At 51.7% G+C, this 11,535-nt stretch overlaps 1 protein-coding gene across 3 annotated transcripts in view; it reads left to right on the top strand.

Annotated features, from left to right (window-relative positions):
* Window positions 1-2,999: 2,999 nt before the first annotated feature.
* The window catches only part of PTK2 (protein tyrosine kinase 2), a 131,386-nt gene continuing 122,850 nt past the window's right edge, over window positions 3,000-11,535 (top strand). Inside the window, exon 1 of one of the 3 annotated variants that reach the window (XM_036233092.1) lies at window positions 3,000-3,155. The gene's annotated coding sequence lies outside the window, so the exon portion shown is untranslated. The remainder of the gene's footprint in view (window positions 3,156-11,535) is intronic. The other 2 variants (XM_016133577.2, XM_036233087.1) reach the window with 2 other exon arrangements.

The raw sequence follows: 11,535 nt of genomic DNA, 5'->3' as shown, positions 1-11,535 counted from the left end.
GCCCTGCTCCCCCTTTGGGTAACTTCCCCGGGAGCATCCTGTCCCTCCCTTCTCTTCCGCTCTTGCAGCCTGCCGCTCTCCCTCTCCCCATTTTACAGATGAAGAAGTCGAGGCTCAGAGGTCGAGTGGCCTGCTTAGGGCCACCGGGTTGTCACGTGGGGGAACTGGGATTCGAACCCAGGTGTGATGGACGCCTTTCTTGGTCCACTGCTCCTGCCTCTCTCTTCCCTGACCGGCCTCTGATTCTTAACACTTAAGGGCGAGCATCCCCGGGGTGTATGTGACAGGCCCAGAGCTCCCAGGGGGCACATCTTACTGGATCTAGAAGTGTCTCCGGTGCCCCACTTTCTTCCACTGCAGTTTCTCCAGGCGGAGCTGTGTGCTGGTCAGTGCCATGGCGTGGGCAGTCACCGGGCCTCAGTGTCTCCTAGGTGACATCAGCTTCCCTGGCCTCATTACTGTGATCCGCCCCCTGGCTTTACACATGTGTTTCTGCTTCTCCGCCCTGAGCGAGCCCCTCCCAGGGGCAAGTCCTCACCAGCCCAGAGGGGTGGGGGCTCGGGCTCGTCAAGGGGGCCCTGCCCCCGGGGCTGTGCAGCTGCTTTGCCAGCACACAGGAAGCCCTTCCTGAAAGCGTCCCACACAAGGTCAGCGCTCGGCCCATCTGGCGCAGCGCAGGAAGGGGAGAGCCAAATGGTGTTCTGTGCTTTGTTGTTTTGTGTGGGGTCTGAGCGCAGCGGAGGCTGCCCGGGGGAGGGGGAGGAGCGCCGTGCAGTGGGGGGACCGTGGCTCCGAACACCAGCCCTGCTGTCTCCTTGCTTCTTTTTTTTCTGGGCCACGGTTTTCACGTCCATTAAATGGGGATGCTGTGTGTATGCGGCAGGATTGCTATGAGGTTTAGAGGCAGTTTGGGCTGAGTGCCGCTGACAGTTTTGCAGGTCCCTCTGGATCTCATGTGGCTCGGTGGGCTGAACGCTTGACCGGGGCTGAGTGGCCTAGGGGAGCCTCACTCACGTGTCCGGTGGTTGGCAGCTTGCTGGCCAGGGGGCCTCGGTTCTCTCCCCGTGGCCTCCTCACTAGGCTAGCTTGGGCTTGTTTATTAAAACCACAGGGCTCTCGAGGCCTCAGCTCAGAACTTGTACCTCACCGTGACATATTTAAGGGTCAAAGCAAGTCACAAGACCTGCCCAAATTCAAGAAGTGAAAAACTAGATTCTGTTTCTTGTTGGCAGGAGTGTCGGTGGCCACGTTAAGTCTCCAACACTAAGCACGATGCCCTCCCCCAAAGACACCCTTAATACAATCCCCGCTGTCCCTCGCCCCCCTCCCGTGACTCCCATTCCCTTCTGATGCTTTTCATAATACTTCTCACTTCACGTCACCCACAACTTCATTCACGCACTCAACAAACATTTTATTATGTGTCAGGGACCCAGAAGTGAACGAAACAAAATCCCTACTCTAATCAACCGAATATTCCAGCAGAGCGGACAATCAAGAAATAAACAAGGACACATTGTAAGGCTTTGGAGAACAACAGAGCAGAGTAAGAGGGTGGGGAATGTGTGCGAAAGGATTAAGGGGAAGTGGGTGGTTCCTGTTATAATAGGAACCACAGAGTGGTCAATTGACACCTAATGAGATGACTTCAGACTTGAAGGAAGTGAGAGGGATTAGGTCCAAGCAGAGGGGCAGAGTTCCAGGTAGCGCAGGCAGCCAGTGCAAAGGCCCCGAGGCTGACAGGGAGGGCGCGATGACTGCGCACACTCTCGAAGGTAGTTAAAAAAACAAGCATGATGCGTTTCATTAAAGAACAAAAAAGAAACATTAAATACGGTAAAACTCTTGCTAAGCGGTTTATTTTACCTGATTCCGTTATAATGAGAGCTAAATTACAGCTTCTGAGAAAGGGACGGAGGGTCACCCGTGGGCTTCAGGTAGCTCACCGTGCTTTCTGGCTTGTGGTGAGGATTGAAATGACACCATAAAAATGAAAGTTGCTGCTTCTGGTTTCATTTCCGACCGCAAGGTTGCCAGTGGTTTTTTTTATTTTTTATTATTTTAAGAACACAAATTAACTATCACTTTCTGCAGTAAACTGTTCCGAAGGTACCTGATGGCTAACGAGTAAACGGAGGCACCAAGCAAGACCACGAGGCCTCTGGCCGTCCGCAGTCGGCATTTTTCACCTCTTCCATTACACCCCTGCCCCCTATGCTCCTCACAACCAATCTGCTCCTCTCCGACACTGGCTGTCACTTCAGACACCCCCCCACCTGAAGACTGCCAGGTCCCGGGGATCCTCCTCCCCTCTTTCAAGATCCAGGGCCTCGGGTTAAGGGCCCCAGATCAGCGCCCCACAGGCCTTAGGCAGAAGCTCCAGCTCATTTAGAAAGCACCTTTCAGACCATCCTCCAAGACCAAGTCTCAGTACACTCCCCGTTAGCTATGATGCCACTAAAACAAATTCCTGAGCCTCAGTTTCCCTATCTGCAAAGGGGCCCAAGACACGGAACTCCGTGAGGTGGGCGTGAAGCCTGGAGAGGTCACCGGCCAGGCTGCTGCAGGGTCCGACACCGGTGGTTCCGACTCGGGGCAGGGCTGTAGGGCCGCCGACCAGGGCGTCTGGGGTTTGGGGACAGGGAAGGGGTGCGAACGCTTCTCTGAAGTGTGCCCGCCGCGACCCTGAGCGCCGAAAGTGGGTCCCGCTGGCACGTCCGCCCGGCAGGGCGCCCCCTCCAGCCCCCGGCCAGGGCGCCCTCCAGCCGCCACTCGCGGCCGCAGCCACGCCCGCGCCCAGCCCCGTAACGTCCCAGGGCCCGGGCCCGGCGTCGCCCGCGCGGCCTCAGGCGCGGAGCCCGGCGGCGTGCTGCGCATGCGCGCGCCGTGGCGCGCAGGCCCGCGCGTCCGCGCGGCGGAAGCTCGCGGCGGGCGCGCGCGGCGCCGGGGGCGCGCACCTGAGCCGGCCGCCGCGCACGCGCGGCCCGCGCCGACGCAGCACGGCCCCGAGGGCGCGAGCCCGCCGCCGCCACCGCCGCCGCCGGGCCGGGACCGCTGTGCGCCCGCGGCGTGAGGCGTGGGAGGGAGCGCGGCCCCTCCGCCCGCGGCGCCGCCCCGCCGTCCGCCTTCGCCTGCCTGCGCCGGGCCGCGTCCGGGTGAGTGCCGGGCCGGGCCGGGCCGGGCCGGGGCGACTCCCGGCGCTGGCAGTTGGCAGGGCCGCGGCCCGCGGGCGGAGGGCCGAGCGGAGCCGGACCCGCCAGTCCCGGCGCCAGATGCGACGGAGACCGGCTCCGCCGGCGCCGCCCGCCCGCCGGCCACGGCTCGGGGAGGCCGGGGATGTGCGGAGGCCGGGGGCTCGGGGCGGCCGGGGCTGGGCTTCCAGGGAGGATGGGGCTGAGGGGAGCTTGGGGGCAGGCCGGGAGCTCAGTGAGGCCAGGAATTTGGGGAGACGGGCTGTGGGGAGGCCGGGGGCATCGGGGAGGCTTGGAGGCTCTGGGAAGCCAGGGGCTCGGGGAGGCCGGGGGCTGGGGGAGGCCAGCGATATGCGGAGGCCGGGGGCTCGGGCGGGCCGGGGCCGTGGGGAGGCTGGGGGCTCGGGGAGGCTGGGGGCTCGGGGAGGCCGGGGGCTCAGTGAGGCCAGCGATGTGGGGAGGCCGGGGACGTGGGGAGGCCGCGAGCCCAGGTCGGTCCGGGTGTTCGGGGCGGACGGGGAGGCCGAGGATGCAGGGGGGGCTGGGGGCTCCGGGAGGACGGCCGACCTCCGCCCCAGCGGCCAAGTGCCTCCAAAACAAAGGGGAGAGAGGAAGGAGGAGGAAGAGGGAAATCGGCGGGGACGCCGGGGGATCCGGAGTGGAGACTCACCGGCCCGCGGGCGGGGAAGGCTGGGCCCCGGGGGCTGGGGGCGGGTGAGCCCCGAACCCGCGGCCGGGGCGGGCTCCATCCCCCGCTGCCGCCGCTCAAGTTTTCTGTGGGCCGGTGGTCCTCCCTGCGGTGGCCCGAGAGACCCCCTTGGATTCATTGTGCCTCCCGAGTTTCCTGCTCCGTCCCAGCCCCCCGCGCCGCTGCTGCGCAGTGTTAGGTGGGACAACTACTTGCTGTCTCTCTGTTTCCATTCCTGTCGCCCATTCTTTATCAGGAGGGCGTGTGTGTGCGTGTGTGCGTGTGTGTGTGTGTGTGTGTGTGTGTGTGTGTGTGTGTCTGTCTGTGTGTATCTGTTACTGGGCTTGACGTGATTACAGGATTTTGTAGCTTGATGCACTAACGGTAAAAACATTTTTTTTGATCCATTTCAACAGTGTCTCATTCTTGCATGTTTAGCCTGCAGCTGGGTTTGGGGCAGTGCAATGAAGATAATAGTAATATTGTAGTAATTATAGGGACCGGTTGAAATCCGGTTAAACTGCAGGCGATGTAAGAGTTCAGGGATCTGTGTTTAAGACGGCCATCACAGGGACTTTGACTTAGAAGGTAAATATTTTCATAGTTGGAAAAATAGACAAGCCGTTACTCTTTGAAATGAAATACAGAGCCTCACCCTTAATTTTTTAGTTGTAAAACGAGTAGTGAAAATAGTCTCCTCTTTGAAATGACACAGCTAAGTGGAGCGCTCTGGTCAGTTTTCCCATCTTTGAAAACCTCTGAAAAGTAGGAGGAAAGTATGTGGACGAAGTGGTACATAAAGTAGCATTCAACTTGTTTTTGTCAAAGTACAGTGTAGATATTTTTATCCAGTTGTACTATTGAGTCAGTTTTTAAAACCCTGCTAAACACATGGAACTTTAAAGGAAGTTCGGATTTCGGTATCTTTATGAGCATATTGTTTTATGTTTGTGGCTCTCCTTGGAGGGGAAAGACTAGCCGAGCTTACTGTTAGATTCCTTTGAGCACTTTTGTGTACTAAATGCTGCAGAAGTGGCAAGATTAAATATTATAAATTCTCTAAAGAATTTCTTTGAGGTCATTATCAAAAAACCCATTTTAATAACGAACACTGGAAAAGATCGTTTAAAACGCATGTTCCCTTTTAAAGAAGCCCACAGTCACGTAAGACTTCGGTACATGTAGGCACAGAATGAATATAATAGGCATCAGACAGCAAGTCCTAGGGTAAATAAAGGCACCGAATCCAAAACTTAGTATTTCTGGTTTGGGCAAATACTGGACTCCTACAGGAGATGTGACTTAAGCCTCTTTTGAGACTGGCAGTTCGACTGGGAGTGCAGTTCTGTGAGTGCAGCCGTGATGAAGTGTCTGTGGGAAGCGGAAGTTATGAGCAGCAGTGTGGATCTTTAAGACGTTTTTAGCAAATTGCCTCTAACAGTCCATGCCCATTGCTGGAAATTACAGAACTTAATGTCCCAGTTCTCAAAACTGGGTTCTTCAGCTAGGCAGATAACTTTCTTGGTAGGAAGTTGGAGAAATTGTCGAAATAATAAAATTGTATTGTTAAAGTTAGCCCCTTTAAAAATTGATTAGCTCCTGCAGAAGAAATCATTCATTATAAAGTATTTTATGTGTGTGTGTGTGTGTGTGTGTGTACTATAATTAAAAAGTAATTTTGAAAATTACTATCCTTCTTTTGGATGTTATTTTGAGTAGGATCTTAGTTTAAATTTCTAAAGATTTTATGGAATCCTTTTCCCCTGTATTTTAAGGTGTCTTAATTTTGAGAAAATAAAAATTGTCTTAAGGGTAACAGAAGGTACAAGTGTTAATATTTAAATCTGAAATCTTTGAAATTAAACCTTTTTAAAGACATTTTTACATAGAATAAATCTTGTTTTAAATTTCAGTAGCATTAAAAATTCTGTTATCATATTTGTGAAATGAGATTTCTTTTTGCTAAAAATATCAGAGAAGTTTAGTTCCTATAGTACTTTATTTCGCCTTAAAGCTCTTGTTTAAGAACGTATTTTCATTACTGCTTAATAATTAGGAAATAAATGCTGTGGAGGTCTTTGAGACTTTTTAATGATGCCTGTTTAAATGATCTAAAACTCAAATTTTTAAAAATTGGGCATAGTAAACGACCTTGTTTGAATGAGTTGTGACAAAGCCCGGGAAGTTTATTACTGTGAAGGGCGAGCAGCTCACCAGAGGGGGGCGGGGGGGGGGGGGAGCAGAGTCGCTCCGCGCTGCGTGCACCTGCGCCTCGCTCCCCGGCTGCACTGAGAGGTTCTTTAGCTTCTCCAAGAAACTGTTCAGTAGCATTATTTGAGCCCTGTATTGCTTTTTCTCTCTACCAACATTTTGGCAAAGTTTTTTTTTTATCCCCCTTCATTTCATGACTACCGAAAGGCAACCTAATGCAAGAGAAATGAAATTCATGTCTACCAGTTTCTGGCATTAATTTCTAGGAATTGTGCCAAAGCTTACCATTCAGAACTGCGTAAATAAGTTTGTGATTATACAGCAGCAGAGGAACCCCCGCCGTTCTTATCTATAACAGTCGTTTTGTTTTTCATGAGGCTCTGATGGAAATAAATTCAGATAAGCTTGTATAGTTCAGCTTCCAATTTAAATGGAATTTTTAGCAAATGCTATGAATTAAGAGTGATTTGCATAAACACTACTGAAATGGTTTATAGACAGGAGTAGGAAAAACGTTTTTGCCCCAGTGGTACCATTCGCACTCTGGAGCCATTGGAAGCCTCAGAAAAATACTAGTAGTGTCACCCCAAAGTTTACCTATTTTTAACAGCGTGAATGTGTTTCCGTACAAACTTGGTATTTAATTAAAATAATCCGACCTAAATCTTATGTACATACATCGCCATTTACTATAAACTTCTCAGAACCAGAAAAATGACAAATTATTCAGAGCATCATGACGGGAAGAAGTGCAGCATCGCTGGGTACCTGTGTGAGGACGTGTGTCGGCAGGTTAACTACGTTTTTACAGAAGGGTTACAAAGAGGCTCTGTGCTGTAAGTCACATGCGTTGAACACCATGTGCCGGACCTGAGCTGAGTGTGTAATGCTCCATCCTTTATTCCTCACAAGAATTGTAGAGTCGTAGTGTTATTTGTCTCCTCGTTTCATAGGTGAAACACTGCAAGTTTAGAGTTAGAGGAGCTCGCCCTGGGTCTCTCAGTCCAAAAGTGGCAGATCCTGGTTGGCCGGGCCCAAGGGACCCCAGCCAGTCTGTAAAATCCTAACTCGGTCTCCTGAAGCAGGAGGAAATGGTGTCTAAGAGTAATTACTGTGTTTCTGGGAAAGCTTAACTCTTATTTTCTATTTGAGTCTGATACTTTCAGATCATGAAATTCTTATGTGGCCAACGTAGTGTAGGTAAACATTTTAATGACTATACCAAAATTGTTTAATTATTTTAAATTAACATGGAACTAGTTAAAAATGTATAAGGCATGGTATAGTGATCGATGCTTCTTTTGGTCAAAGGACATGCTTTAGGAACTTACACATTTACAGGGTGTTTTCATTGGTGACTTTTTTTGGGGGTCGATTTTATTTATGAATGTAGTTTTGTGGGAAGCAAGGAGTAACGTAAGGTGAAAGCAAATTGCACGTTTCTCACGAGGGTACACACCCCACGTAGTAACCCTGGTATTGATCCTCTGTAACATTACTGCTTTAAAAATGCTTCTGGAATGAATGTGCTCATTCTTGCCAATTTAGACGTTTCCATCCTGCTTTTATGGGTTGACATACTCTCCTTTATTTGGGCCAGTGGACCAAAACCGAGGCATAGAAGAACCTAAACAGCGACGTGTGTGGGCCGCCTGTGCCCAGGACCTCCTTCTGCCCTCACCGTATTTGAAAGTCTGTGCCGTGGTTTGCGTTCTGCGAACACCAGCAGCTCCTGTCTGCTGGCGACCAAAGCGCCACGCACTTGGCTTTGCAGAACTGAAGAAGGAGCTTAGACGATTTTATGCATTATGTATCCTCAGTAGATTATGTGTCTTCTCATGAGAATTTAAGCACCATGAGGGCAAAACTTTGTTTTACGCAGTATTGCATCCCCAGCGTCTGGCGCAGGAAATCCTTACGAATGAGAAGAACCCAGGCGTGTCATTGGAGGGCTTCGTTTGCCTTGGTAAAGGAGCTCGCTTAGAGACCTCACAGGACTTGCTGCCAGGGGAGAACTTGGATTATCCGTTTTTACTGTGGTCTGCTTTATTTTAGATTGCTGGTATTATCACGATTGGGCCAGGAAAAAATACTGCTCTGCCCGTCACAATTTCAACATGTTCTTTTTTTCTAGATATTGCCCCTGTGTTCATAGAACTTAAGTTCTGAAGACAGACAGTTGCTCAAGGTGCCGCTAAATGGGTGGGATATTCAGAAGGTGCTTGATGACTGGCCCAGAGCTCTCGTGTCTTACTGGCCAATCAGCTGGACCCCCTGGGTGCTCCGCATGGCTTCGCATTGTGCCCTGAAACCGTTTTTTAAAAAGCCGTCCTCTAAGATCGCAGTGCCAGTTACGCAGTGTGCAGGCTTTCCCTTGACCCGCTGCTCGGAGTGCTTTACTGTCATGCTGTCATTCAGATAAGACATCTTGAGAGTGACAGGTCGCTTACCTTTACTTAGGTGAGGAAAGTCAACATTTGGGTAAAACTGTTTGCTCTTCCTCAGCAAGGCCCTTAGTGCTATACACTGAGGGCACACACGCGTGTGCGCGTGCACACACACGGTTCAGGTTAGCCAACGGCTCTCATTGTAGTCCCTGGGGGGCATCATTGCCACCCCCAGAACTGAGAAATGCTAGAGCCACACCTCGCACCTACCTAGACTGTGGGGTGGGGCCCGCAGGCGTCCTAGCGAGGTGTCCAGGGGCTTCCCATGCCCGCCGACGTCCGCGGACCACTGCTTTAGAGCGCTTTAAAATGCAGGTCCCAGCGGCATGGCTCAGCTATCGATGGCCACACGTGTGGCCACTTCGATTCGCGAATGAGAGTGCCTCCCCTTGGGGACTCTGACGTGTTTCTTTAGCAGTGACTTTTGTCGAGGTACTCCGAACGTTTTATTCTGAGACCACTTAATTCTTTTGAATCTTGGGTTGGACATTAAGTGAAGAGTTTTACGTCCACACAGTTGGTATGACTTTGGGACGTGAGGCTTTTGGCGGCTAGGAGAGTGTACACGTGAGGCTTTGTTTTGGTGCTGAAAAATCGGCCGGCTTATAGTGATGGTAGGATGATTGCCACGTCTTGGGGTGACCAATGAAACTATTGTGTGAATTGATTCTCTGCCTAACGTTCAGTTCATATGTAACTTAAATACATTTTGTTTTGCCTTTTGCCCTTTTTTTCCTAAGAAAAAGGCTAAGTAGAAGTTACACAGTGTACAAAGGCGGGTCGGTGATGTGCCGTTTATCTGTGTCTTATGCTGAATTAGACGCACCTGTCGGCAGGTACAATATTGTGAGCCGGGGACAAGGCTTCTGCGTCGTCCTTTGCATATCCTTGGGTCCCGGACAGCTTCCTCACAGCACGAGGGTGGGAATGGGGTCAGCAGTTTGTTTACTCTCCTGCCAGGTCCTGAAGGGACTCGGTACCAAGACTAACATAAGTGACCGTTGCGCAGCTGTGTGGTCAGGGGTCTGTAACTATGTGAAAGTTGTTACAAAAGCAGAGAAGAAGGATGAGGGGTTGACAGATGGAATTAAGTGCAGTGTGCACACAGTGAAAAGGAGGTTGCCATGTGACCCCCCCCCACTTGGCTCCACCTCCCTCACCCCGTGACCAAACTTCCAGTCAGCTGCCCAGCTCTGTGATCTGGTGTCTGGTGTGAACAGTGTCTTTCTCCTTAAAATTGGGCAGATGCAATTAAACTGATAGATTAGAGCCAGGTAGGCGGTGACCCCCGTTAAGTGTGTCGGGGTGCCTGGCCCAGAGTGGCTTCTCAGCAAAGGCCAGTAAGCGACGCCCCGTTACCCTCGCCAAACCGTTAGGCTCTGGCCAGCGCCCGTCTTCCCTCCGGTTCTCTCTTCAGTCCCCCTCGGGTCTCCCGGGTCTCTCCTGCCCACGCCTTCTGGTGGTTTCTGTAGAACTACGCTTCGTGGTTTTGAACAGCCTTTTCCTGGTTGTAATGAGGTTGCACGTCTTTTTATGTATTTCCTGACCGTTTGGCCGTTCACTGTTCCACCAAGCGCACGTATCTTTTGGCGAAGTTTTTCACAGTCGATTCGGAGACTCCTTTGCGCACTCACAACACGAACCCTGCTGGTTATGAATTTTGCCGCTGTCTCTACCCACTTTGTCGTAGGCAGTTTCACCAACTCGGCGGCTTGTCCCGTTTCGTTTCGTCTTGTGAACAGACGTTTTTAAGCGTCACCTAGTGTGGTTTATGCGTCTCTTCCCTGATGGCCGGTGCTTTTGTGCCGTGCGCCGCCGAGGGGAGCGGCCTTCTCCCGGCTCGGTGGCGCCGCCCCGGGCGCCCCGGGCGGTCCGCGCGCGCGCACCCGCTCTGCGCCCTGCTCCGTCCCGAGTTCCTGCTGCGTCACCGTCACTCCCGTCTCACCGGGGCGCCCTTCCCACTCGCCTCCTCAGGTGTACTTCGCGTCCTTGACCTTTGCAGAGCTGTACACGTGTGAGAACCGCTTGTCAGCTCCCGCACATTCTTCTGGGCGTTGTTGGGGATCACAGTGAATGTACAGATCGACGCGCGGAGAACCGTTCCTAGTCTCGGCTTACCGCAAGCGAAGCCTGGGATTATTTTCGTGCGAGTCCTTGTGCGCACGTCGCCTTTCGTTTCTGCTGAGAACGGCCGGGCCCTGAACTCCAGCGGCCGGGCCGCGGCAGGCGCGCGCTTAGCTCTTTAGAAAGCGCCGCGCCGCGTCCTAAGCGCGTCCTGAGCGGCCGCGCGCGGCGCGTTCCCGCCAGCAGCGAACGCGCGTCCCCGTGGGTCGCCTTTTACATTTCAGCCCTTGTAATAGAGGTCTGTGGCCTTTCATCGTGGTTTTAATTTATACTTCGCAAATGTCCAGTGATGCCGAGTATCTTTTCATACACTTGTTCGACATCCACATATCTTCTTTGGTGTTCAAATATTTTCCCCATTAAAATTTTTTTTCTCGTACGGGTTCTTCGTTCTGGATACGTATTTTTATATTTATCACATATAAGTTGCGCTTTTCTCCTGTGCTGTGGTTTGTTTTTTTCTTCTCTTAACATTGTCCTCGAGGGCAGAAGTTACACATTTCGATGATGTCCCCTTTATCAGTTTGTCGTTTTACGGATTGTGCTTTTTCGTTTCCATATTTAAGAAATCTTTGCCTAGTCCTCGCTCACAAGGGTTTTCTTCCATTTTTTTTTTTTTTTGTTTTTCCCCTCTAGAAGTTTTGTAGTTTTAGGTTTTACATTTAGGTCCGGAATTCATTTTGAGATAATTTTCATTTAAGATCGTGGCATATGGATCTAAGTTATTTGTAGGACTCTTTGGAAGCCTGGCATGAAGGTAGCTCCCTTCAGAGAGTGTTTGTTTTTGCTTCAAGCAGTCTGGGCTTGCCTTGAACCAGGTTCAAGGCTTGAGGTGCTTTGGACCGTCCGGAGCCGTAAGTCTGCCGGAGAGGTG

This window comes from Rousettus aegyptiacus, unplaced genomic scaffold (assembly GCF_014176215.1).
Source record: "Rousettus aegyptiacus isolate mRouAeg1 unplaced genomic scaffold, mRouAeg1.p scaffold_m13_p_15, whole genome shotgun sequence".
In the NCBI taxonomy this organism is placed as follows: domain Eukaryota; kingdom Metazoa; phylum Chordata; class Mammalia; order Chiroptera; family Pteropodidae; genus Rousettus; species Rousettus aegyptiacus.
This window is presented reverse-complemented; position numbering and strand designations above follow the sequence as displayed.